Source organism: Globicephala melas, chromosome 8, assembly GCF_963455315.2.
Source record: "Globicephala melas chromosome 8, mGloMel1.2, whole genome shotgun sequence".
In the NCBI taxonomy this organism is placed as follows: Eukaryota; Metazoa; Chordata; class Mammalia; order Artiodactyla; family Delphinidae; genus Globicephala; species Globicephala melas.
This window is the reverse complement of record NC_083321.1, coordinates 48014218-48024228: the sequence shown is the minus strand read 5'-3', so window position 1 is coordinate 48024228 and position 10011 is coordinate 48014218. Positions and strand designations below refer to the sequence as shown.

Genomic DNA, 10011 nt, shown 5'->3' with positions numbered 1-10011 from the left:
CATACACACAGGCACACTCACTCACACCCCCTCCCTCTCACGGACACAGACAAACCACTTTCACCCCTGCACAGACTCACGCTGGCAGGCCCGCGCACACACTTGCAGACGCACCCACACGCCGGCATGCTCTCACACACACTGTTGGGGCACTCGTGGTCAGCTCTGTGGCTGCAGCTGTGACCTCGAGGTCCCTGGGGCCTGTCTGGACTATGCTTCATCACTTCCTGCTCCAGGGCTTCTAGTTCCAAACTCGAACTCCAGACTCTCTCCCGAGACTGTCTCATCCCCTCTCCAACTCTCTTCTCAGCACCATCTCCCCATCTGTCCACTGTTTCTCACTGCTTCTTCCCCAAGACTTGCTCCTCCTCTCTGTTCCTGTCTCTTTCCCTCTCCAGGTTTGTCCCATCCCTTCCCCCAGACCTGGCCTAAGCCATCCATCTTGTCTCTTTCCTCAATCTGTCCTGCCCCCTACCCAGATCTATCTTCTTTCTCCCCCCAGATTGGTCACATCTCTTCCCCCACCCAGTTCTGCCTTGCTACATGCCCTCACCCTGTCCCGGTCCTGTTACTCTGTCCTCTGGCTCCATCCTGCTCTCCCCCTCTAGCCCCACATCTGGGCCTCTGGAACCACAGCTGGTTCTCATTAGGAGGGGGAGGGGCGAGACTGTTCATTGGGGCCTGCAATGTGATGTCAATCCCCCCCCCCAGCAGGCTGTGCGTCTATAGGACCTGGGAGCAGGGAGAACATGGGAGAGGAAAGAGGTGGGCTGTGGGGGAGCAGTAGGGGGACCATAAGGGAAAGGGTGCTCCAGAAGGAAGCAGAGGAATGGCCCAAGGTGCAGAGGGGAAGCAGGCTGGGGGAGCTGGCACCTCACAGGTCTCCTCCCTCAACTTCCTGTCCCAGAGCCAGGGAGGGACTTAGACCAGAAAGACAACAGGGTGAGGAGGGGGCTGCAAAAGGCAGATTGGCTCAGAAGTGGAGGAAGAAGAGGGTAGCTTTGGTGAGCAAAGGGAGGTGGAGATACAGGGCCAGGCGTAAAGGGGAGAGGAAGAGAGGCGAGAGTTCTCATGGGGGACCACGGGGAGCAAGACTGAGGGAGAGGGAGTGTGTATCGGCAAAGAGTGAGTGGAGTTCATACAGAAAGGGGAGGCAAGTCAGAGACAGGAACAGCTGGGCTGGAGAGGTGGAGGGCAGTAAATAAAGGTGGGAGCTAGGGCTGGGGAGTCGGCGGAAGGGGGTAAAGAGGAGAGGAGGCATTAGTAAGGGAGGAGGGAGGAGAAGGCCGACAAGCTGGCTTCCTTGGATGTCCCCGGGACAACCTCATGGATGGGTGGCCCAGGGCAGTGCCCGGGCCTGGCTCTGTCCCTCCTGAGGACTGGTCTCATTAGGGACCTCAGGGAGAGGCCGGGGATGGATGTGAGCAGAGAAGGCAGAGGGAAGGTTTCTTTTCTGGACTGCTAGTGTGCTGGCAACTCATAGACGGTGCCTTATTTAATCATCTTAGCAACCGTGTGAAGAAGGCATCCCACCTTCCACTGAGGAAACTGGGGCTCGGAGTGAAACAACTGTCCTGAGTTAACACAGCCTTGATTTGATCCCAGGACTATGCACTCCATACTGCCTGAGATTCATGGAGAAGGGAAAGATGAAGCGAGGAAGAAATTTCAGGGGAGAGACCTAGGAAGACAATGGAGGCCTGGAGAAGAGAACCTCTGGGAGGAGGGACACCAAGGACAAGGTGTTTGTAACCCAGGTCAGCAGTAGCGGGACAGAGAGGACACAGAGAAGAAAGATGTGAGGAGGTGAAGTTGACCAGATTTGGCCGCCGACCCTTCAGGAAGGGTGAGGGAATGGAAGGGCTCTAGACTGACTCCAGGGTTCTGGCCTGATTACTACTGTGGTGCCATGAGGACAGCACAGAAGAGAAGCCATCTGGGGGCTTCCTGTTGAGGTCCCCCCATGGAGGTGTCCCAAACACAGCTGGATCTGCAGGTCTGGAGCTCAGGAGAGAGGTCTGGGTTGGAGATGGATTTGGACCAACCAAGGAGTAACTCATAGCCATGGGTATGGAGATCCATCAGGTAGGACATGTAGAGCGAAAAGAGAGTTTAGGACAGAGCCCTGGGGAGCAGTCACATTCAAGGGGCAGACTGAGGAGAGCATTATTCTTCTTGGAGGAGAAAGAGAAGGAGGCCATAGCTCAGAAGTTAAAGGAGGGAGCATTTCAACAAGGATGGAGAGATCGATAGTGTCCAATGCTGATGAAAGGTCCAGAAAGATGAAGACTGAGAAGTGGCCACTGGTTTTAGCAGTCAGGAGGTCATAGTGATCTTGGGGAGAATCGTTTCAGGAGAGTCCTAAGGGAGCAAGCCTCCTGCAATGGGAACTGATAGAGAATCAACTAACAACTAGCCATAGACCAGATGTCAGTATAGATTCATTCATCAACACATGCTTACTGCACTCCTAGAAAATGGAGGCAATGTGTCATGGTGAGGTAGGACCAGACAGTGCTGAAGACATGGACTCTGGGGGCAAACCAACTCTGGGATTTCTCCCCAGCTTCTCACTTGCTAGCTGTGTAATCTTGGGTGTGCCTCTGAAATGCTCAGTGCTTCCATTTCCTCATTTATAAAATAGGGACAGAGACTTCCCTGGTGGTCCAGTGGTTAGGACTTCGCCTTCCAGTGCAGGGGGGGCGGGTTCGACCCCTGGTCAGGGAGCTAGGATCCCACACGCCTCATGGCCAAAAAACAGAAAAACATAAGACAGAAGCAGTATTGTAACAAATTCAATAAAGACTTTAAAAAAATGGTCCACATAAAAAAAATTAGGGACAATAATAATACTACAGTGTACATGTAGTTAGAATAGTGTGTTGCACACAGTCAGCACACATAAGCATGAACACAAAGATGCTTGTATAAGTACACAAGCATGAACTCTTATTACAGTGGTTAAGAAGATGGGCTCTGCTGTCTGACAGACTCGAGTTCAAATTCTGACTCCGCCACTTATAGAGAAATCCTGGGAAAACTGTTTAACCTTTCTAGACCTAAGTTTCTTCTTTTGTAAAATGGGGATTAAAGTGCCTACTTTATATGGTTGATATGAAAGTTAAATGAAAGAATGACAAAAAAACTTAGCACAGTGGCTGGTACACAGTGAAGGCTCAATAAATGTTGGCTGCTATTGCGTGCCAGACACTCACAATAACCCTGGGATAAGTGTTATTCCACAGCTGAGGAGACTGAAGCTCAGACTAGGTAGCAGAGAAACGTCTGGAACATAGCTCTGATGGACTCCAAAGCTAGTGCTTTCTCTTCCACAATATTGCTTCTCTGCTGGAGGGCTTGGAACAGTCTGATAAACGTTCATTAAGTGGCCAGGCAACCGAACAGGGAAGGAGCCTGCGCAGAGCTGTGCTGCGTAGGAGAGTAACTCCAGCAGTACATGCAAGGTGGGTCGGAGTAGGAGGTGATCAGTGACGAGGCAGTTATGAATCCAGGTTGAGGGTCAGGTGGGCATGGTCAGGTGGTTAGAGGGGAAGTGACCAGAGGATGCTTGGAGGTCTCCAGGAGACAAAGGGAAAAATAGGGGAGGTGGGCCCAGGGCATGTGTGTGAAATGATTCACTAATAGATTTATTCAATAAGTACCTATTGAAGACCTACCATGTGCCAAACACCATACTAGGCACTAGAGACATAGCAGTGACCTGGACAGATCGCGTCCCTGCCTTCATGGTGTTCACCGGTCGGGAGGCCTGGGCAGGGATGGGCAGGGCAGGGTGAGGGAGCTACAGTGGTGGGATGAGCAGCAAGGACCTGGTCTTAAGATCTGACTCTCACAAGTACAGTCCGGGCTGCAGAGGAGGCCAGTGAGGCTGGAGCTAGCAGAGAAGCTGGAGACGTAGAGGGAAGAACGAGTCTGGGGAAGCAAGAGGTGGAGGAGAAGGAGAGAGTAGTAGAGGGACTGAGATCTTGGAAGTGAAATGAACTAAGTTAAGAGTTGAGCACTTAATAGTTGTTTTCTTTCTCAATCCTCAGAACAACTCTCTTACCGTTACCTCCATATTCAACTGAGGAAAGGGAAGCTCAGAGAAGCTAAGGTCATCCAGGTGGTAAATGGTGAGGCTGGGAGGTGTGAGGTGTAGCCCCCCTTCCTTTCCTCCCTTTCCTCCTTCCTCACCAAGCGTATGACAGTGTGTTCTAGGCTCTGAGAGGAAACAGCTCCTTCCATGGAGCAGCTTAGACAGAAAAACATAAACAACGGGGCACTCCACTGTGCTAAGCGAACACAGAGGGGCATCCTGACTCAGGCCTGGGGGTTCTAGGTGGACTGCCGGAAGGAGGTGCCCTCTCACCAGGGGACACAGGAACTGAGAAGCCCCTCCTAAGTGGCAGAGGTTGAAATGCCCGGAAGTCAGAGGATTACCTGGAAACACTGACACCGGAGCTGAAGGAAGGGGCAGGCAGCAGGAAACCAGGAAAAAGATGGGATCCAATACCATGAACCCATGGGAGGGGCTTTGTCCAGTGACCTGGACAGATCGCGTCCCTGCCTTCATGGTGTTCACAGGTAGGGAGGCCTGGGCAGGGATGGGCAGGGCAGGGTGAGGGAGCTACAGTGGTGGGCAAAAGGAAAAGGAAGGAGAGGGCACAAGTATCTGGGAAGCTGATACAGGGAGGAGCAGGGGCCTGGGTGCCAGGAGTAGGAGGGCTCAGAGTGGTGTATGTGAGTGGGTGTTCGAGGAAGGAGCAGCCCGCGGCACCTCCAGGGAAGGGGGCCTGGTGGAGCAGAGCAGGTGGAGAGGCACTGTAGTCCTGTGGCCTGATGGCATGTCACAGCTTCCTCGTCTTCCACTCCCTCCAAGAACCCCAACAGGCATGTGGCCCAGTAGATTTGGATCTGCAAATTTCTGGTGTTTGTTAAATATTTGCTAGCTGAATGAAAGGGAAATAAAGTACAATAGGGGAGCGGAAGAGGATCCAGGAAAAGAGAAGTCCAGGTGAAAGAGAGAGAAGAGGAGAGACAGTAGGGTGAGGAAGGACAACTTGTGCACGAGGGGAGTGGAAAATGAACTAAGTTAAGTTCATGAACTAGAGACTTTCTGTCTCTAGTGGGTAAGTGGGCGTGTGTGAAAATGTCTCTACTGTGTGGGCAGCTGAGACCAGGGGTCAGTCTTCTGAAGAGTGAATGAGGGTGAGGGAGGTGCTGTGAGATGCCTCATTCATTGTTCATTGCCAAGCATCTGTAGAGGGGTCCGGGGACACGAAGATGAATAATATACAGCCTTGTCATTAAGGATATCCCAGCCCAGGCAGAGAGACAGAAAGGGAAGAGGTAATGACAACAGTGAGACAAGAGGGTCCCAAGCTTGCCTGGTGGTCAGGAGAGACAGGGTTTGAGACTAGAGCTGAGGATGGGAAGGGGTTATCCAGGAGACAAAGGGAGTAAAAGGCTTTTCAGGCAGTACGTGCAAAGGGCCAGAAGCATGGAAGAATGCAGTGTCTTTGGGGAACTACAAGGAATTCAGTATGGCTGGAACTTGCAATGTGAGGGAGCTATGGAAATGGGAGAGGGTGGGGAGGCTGGGGGAGTCAGGTCATGACAGACCTCCTAAGCCTCCTTAAAGTAGAGATCTCACCCAAGACAGTGGTAGGACACTAAAGAATGCTGAGCAGGGAATGCCGTGGCTGGATTTGCACTTTAGGGAGATCCCTCTTGCCGCAATGAGAAGACTGGATTGGAAGAGGGAAGAGTAGACGTCTAGGGAGACAAGTTAGGAGGCTCTTGAAGTAATTCATGTGAAAAGATGGTGAAGGCAGTAGCTGAGGCCATGGATAAAAGGGGATGGGATATCAGAGACAGCTGGAAAGGAAGTAGAACCAACAGGTCCCAATGACTTTCTGGGTTATGGGACATGTGGAGAAGGGAGTGGCTACGGTTAATTTCTGGGTTTGTAGCTTGATAACTGAGTGGGGATGGTGGTTTGGGGGAGGAAGGAATGAGGAGATCAGGTCTGGACATGTTAAGGGGCTTATGGACTCTATAGTAAAGATCAGGTAGGAAGCAGACCTGCAGGTCTGGGGGTCAGAAGAGAGGTGTGGAAGAGATAGATATTTGGGCGTCATCAGCTTAAACAGATGATAATTAAAGCCCTGGAAATGAATGAGACAGATGACCAAGAGGGGTGTATACAGTGAGACAATAAGAAGGTCCAAGCCAGAACCCTAATAAACAGTAACATTTAGGGGCCACCCAAAGGAGCCCCCAAAGCAGACTGAGAAGGAACAGCCAGGAGGTGCTCTGAAAGAGAGATGCACAGATCCCACCCTACTGTATCATCTGCTTTTTTGCCTGTATCCCTTGCCAAGGGTAGGAATAGAATAGTGTCTCCTATTACAGTATCCCCACCACCTAGCAGTGAGCTCATTAAATACTGACAGAATAAAATAGTGGCAAAGAGAAAAAAACAGTCAACAATGTTGGACCCTGCCAAGAGGTCAAGCAGTTGAGGACTTCTGAAAAGAGCCCCTAAATTTGGCAGGTGAGAGGTCGTGTTCTCTTAGGGAGAGCAGTTACATTGTATGGGGCAGGAGTAAATGGGAAGTGAGGAGCTCTGTGCGGAAGACCCTTGCACAAAATGTGGCAGGGAGGCAAAGTGAGAGAGCGTCTTAGTCAGGTATTACAGGGTTAATACCTGGAGAGGTATTATAACCTAGAAGGTAGGAGAGCCTGGAGGCTCTTCATGTGCTCACAGGAGGAATGGGTACAGAGGGAGAAACTGGACACATGGATAAGACTCAGAGTAATTTGTCAAGTGAGGCCGAAGCGGGTGGGATCCGCAACAGCCGAGGGAATTCAAACGGGATGGCCTCAGTTCTCCGAGTGGCCGACAGACCAGGTGTGTCTGTCATGTCTACTCTTCCTCCCTTTCCTTCAGCCTCCACATCCATTCTGTCACTGAGCCCTTCTGACCCCACTGCCTAAAGAATTCTTGAAACTATCTACTTCCTCGTCCTCTACTGCCACTCCTCCAGTTCAGACCAGCATTATCCCCTCCTGGGTTCCTGCAACAGCCAACCATCCCTTTCTTCCCAGACTCCTCCCTCCAGTCACCACACTGCTGTCAGAGTGGTATTTATAAGACAGATCTGATCCTATCACACCACAGCTTCAAATGATTCGGTGATTTTCAATTATTCTCAGCTTCCATAAGCTTTCATATGGACCTGCAAGAACTGCATGACCTAACTAACCCTTCATTACCTCTCTCAGACTCTGTGACCTGCCCTCACATCATGCTACTAGTGCCAGGCTCACTGGATTGCTTTTTCCCTCAGACATACAATACTTTCTCACATGTGGGCTTTCCATTGCTGCTCCCTAGGCTTGGCATATTTTCCACCCGCTTCACTTCACCTCCACCTCTCCTTTGCTCGGTAGACTCCCTATGTATCTATCAAGCTTAAGTTTAAATGTCACTTCCTTCCAAAAGCCTCTTCTGGTCTCCCTACAAGGGCTCAGGTTTCCCTGCTATGTGCTGCCATGGTACAGCGCTCACCCCATAGCCTGTAAGCTCCATACAGGCAAGGACCATGGCTATTTGGTTCACCCTTGTAATGCCACCACCTACCACACCGCCTGGCACAGAGTAGGTGCTTAATAGGTGTTTGCAGAATAAATGGTCCAGCGAGTTGACTAATTAATCTGCTGAAAACAATGAGGGATATAAGGTAAAGGGATGTGAAAAAATAGAAAAAATTTCATCTATTTATTTATGGAGGGCCCAGTTGAGGGTGCAATTTATAGAAGCGTGAATTTATAGAAGCATAACTTGGTGTGGTTGAGAAATCATTCCAGCTAGGGCTGAGACTTTGTGGGATGGGTGGTCTCAAGGGCAATAATAAAACGGAACAAAGAGTGGCCAAGGAGTGGATGAAGTAATGGTCCTGGGCATATAAACTGGAAGGAGAGCACAAAGCCAGAAAGGGGCAGATTAGGACAAAGCAAAGAGGTCAAGGGCAAGGAGTCATTATGAGGTTGAAAAGTAAGTGGAATGGGAGCAAGGGCATCCGGGAGCTGGAAGGACACTGGAAGCTCTGGGCAGAGTGGAATGTAGGAGTTCAGAATTTTAGAGATGGACCAATTGTACAGAGTGGTCATGGGAGGGGAGAAGGTAACAGGAGCTAAAGAGCTCAAGAAACTGTGAGGCTACACTTGGAGGAACACTTGGAACCATGGCAGTGTATAGGGTGAGGGGAAGACTGATCTAGGTCCCCAAGTTTTCAGGGAACTAGAGGGTAAGCCTAGGAAGTCTATGAGTGAGAAGCCATGGTGTGAGTTATCGTAAGTTAATGGGAGTTTATTCAGCAGTTGGGACAGCTCAGTCTGTGGTGTGTGCAAGACACCTAAAACTGTGTTTCCTATGGGATATACAAACGGGTGTTGGTAAGGGTGACTGCAACACAGCCTCCTGTTAGTGTCAGGTCTCTGAGACACCTGCTATGTACAGGCAGTCCTGATGAAGTATAACCTAGATGATGGGTTGGCTGTGACAGGGTTACCAGTGGATGTATATTGCTGTGGCAGTGTCTCCGGAAAGGTGCTGGCAGCAATGGTGTCTCCCATGGTTTGTGGTGGCCTTGACAATGATCCCGTGGGAATGTGTTGGCTGCACCATTTCTATCGTGGGTGTATGCTGTTCTGAGAGCACCCTCTGTAAATGTGTATTGGCTCTGACAGTGCTTCCGGGGGGTGTGTGATGGCTGTGAAGGCATCTCTTGTGGATGTGTGCTGCCTGCAACTGTGTCCCCTGTGGGTATTTGAGGAGTTGACATAAGCAACAATATTTTTCTGGCCTATGACCCCATGGCTGTGAGCCCGGCCCACGCCACACTGAGCTCATTGTACTTCTAGACCTCCATTTCCCCACCCCCTCCACGTGGGACCAGGCCCGCAGTGACCTCCCTCCGTCCCCTGCACAGGATTCCCATCTAGGCATCCTGGACACAAACTCAACACCAGTCTGGGTGACAGACCTCCAGTTCGGGCTTCGCCTGTCTCTCCTCTGTTTCTCTTTACTTCTCCCCCCTCAGTTTCTTTGTTTCTGTCTCAGTTTGTCTCTGTCACACACCCATCCTCCACATTCTGACACATGGCTCCCACAGAGGCAGGCAACACACACACACACACACACACACACACACACACACACACTCCCTCACAGGGACTGGCTCACCAGACACATACTCACTCTGACCCACACACCCTCGGAGTGACACGCACGTACACACGGCCAAACACACACACACACACAACTCCCCAGTGACACGCACTGACTCACACTAGGCGATGCACTCGCGCTCACATTCACATTCGGAGGAGCACACACACACACCCTGCCTACACCCCCGGCACACTCACGCCGCCACACATCCGACTCGATGACACACGCACACAAAGACCCCCAGGCCCTGCCCCCACGCTCACGTTCACGCTCGTCCTCGTCCCGCAGGCCCAGGCCCCCCCTCCCCCATTGTCTCCGGCTCAGAACAAAGCCCCCGGCTCCGTCGCCGCCACCGCCGCCCAGGAGAGGCCGGCGGCCCGGCGGGTGCGGCCGGACGGGCCGGGCGGCCGCGGGCACTGACCTCCGCGCGGCGCGGGCTCCCTTGCCCGGTCCTGGGGCGCCGTCCGGCGCGGTCAGCCCCCTGGGCAGCGCCCGCCCGCGCGGGGCCTGGGGCCGCGCATCGTCCGCCACCGCTGTCTCCCGGCCAGCGAGCAGCTTCGGGCGGCCGGCCGGCCGTCGGTTCGCGAGCACCCGCCCGTCGGTCGGTCCGTCCGCCGCCGCCGTCGCCGCCGCCGGGGCGCCGCCTCCTACACAGCCGCCCCGAGGAGGAAGCGAGATTCGCCGCCGCGGCCCCGCGCCCCCTCCCCTCCCCTCCCCCGCCCTCCGCGCGGTAACCCGAGCCCCCGCCCCTCCGCCCGCGAGCCCCCGCCCCC

The 10011-nt window shown here is 52.8% G+C and overlaps 1 protein-coding gene across 1 annotated transcript in view; it reads right to left on the bottom strand.

The window, feature by feature from the left end:
* The window catches only part of DCHS1 (dachsous cadherin-related 1), a 34390-nt gene extending 24638 nt beyond the window's left edge, over positions 1-9752 (bottom strand). Inside the window, exon 1 of the mRNA XM_060303573.2 lies at positions 9660-9752. The gene's annotated coding sequence lies outside the window, so the exon portion shown is untranslated. The remainder of the gene's footprint in view (positions 1-9659) is intronic.
* Between the last annotated feature and the right edge of the window lie 259 nt (positions 9753-10011).